Here is a 1387-nt window from a genome sequence, read left to right on the forward strand (position 1 = left end):
GATATCCAGTATAAGTCAGTATGAGCGGCATTGCATGTATGCAGTATGTGTGGCTCCTTCGTCGACCGCACCCGCCTACACAGCAACACTGTCGGCTGACGTTATTCGGCAGCCACTGAGGGCCGACTCGACGCCATACCGCGTGTCTAGCAGCTGTGCAGCGGGGACGAGTGCGTAAGGCCCGTCCCCTGAAAACAATGGCTGCAAATGGGGAGTTTTTCAGGCACGTGTCATGGAGACAAAGCTAATGGGTGCGATGGATGGATGGGGAATACTTGAAGGTATTGTTTCGCGGCTGTTTTCAGCGCTGCTCCAACGACGCTGATAACAAATGACACGGCTGCTGGAGCCCAAGTTGGGAGACGACGTCTAAATATGAAACTGGATAGGAAACTACAACCTTGGCAGGGATTTTTTGTGTGAAGCGCAATTTCATCACAATGCATGGAAAAATATCACGAACATCGTGTGCCGTTTGCAAAGGCCGCCAGAGGTGTGCAGCACCACCCCCTTTTCCTCTGCCGTTTTTTACCATCAGCGTGTTTAAGATGTGAGATTCCCAGCTGCCAAACACTGAAAAGAAATGTAGTCGCTGAAACGTCTGTGACACACCTAGGATGCACGTAACAGACGGAAGATGGTCTGCGGTACTTAATCCGCTAGTGTCAACCACTGTGGCAAAGGCGCCGCTAAATCAATATTCTTGAACCACCCTGCATTTCCAAACGGGCTGTTGCTGGTTACCAGTTTTGTTAGGTCGCCCTCATTCCATCGTGTCAATCTTAGCAGTGCAAATGTGTGAAATGGGGGCAACTGTCGATAGTTATCTTGTCAAAACATTGATCCTTGGCATTGATCTGCGCAAGTTTTTTTTGACAGACTATATACTCCGCGTGTGCGCGCGTGTTGCCAAAACATTGATCCTTGGCATTGCTCTGCGCAAGTTATTAACAAACAGGCTATATACTCGGCGTGTGCACGCGTGTTGTCCGAAGCTTTTCATTGCGCACAGAATACCGGCATAATGCTGCGCCATCGAAAGCGGCAATTGCCTGAGGACAGGGCCAATCAATACCCATGCCGTCGGTAGCCGATCGCCGTGACAGGAGTGGATTACCTGGTGCACGGAAGCATACCACACGGCCATGCGTGATCAGCAATCCCTCGGGTTGGCGGCCGGCTAATGACCGCTCGCGTGCGCCGCGTCCGCCGTCGACGCCGCGCGGCTGCCACCGGCTTGACCCCAGCCTCGCCTTCGCAGATACGGACGCTGATACCGTTTACGATCGTGACGACGCCGCGATAGCGCGCGCAGCCGCGCCGAGGAGCCGGGGTCGGAGGTCGCGGCCGCCGCGCCGCCGCCGGCAATCCTGCTCGGGCGGCGGCG

The sequence above is a fragment of the Pollicipes pollicipes genome, unplaced genomic scaffold (genome assembly GCF_011947565.3).
Source record: "Pollicipes pollicipes isolate AB1234 unplaced genomic scaffold, Ppol_2.1 Scaffold_4881;HRSCAF=5763_pilon_pilon_pilon, whole genome shotgun sequence".
Taxonomy (NCBI): Eukaryota; Metazoa; Arthropoda; class Thecostraca; order Pollicipedomorpha; family Pollicipedidae; genus Pollicipes; species Pollicipes pollicipes.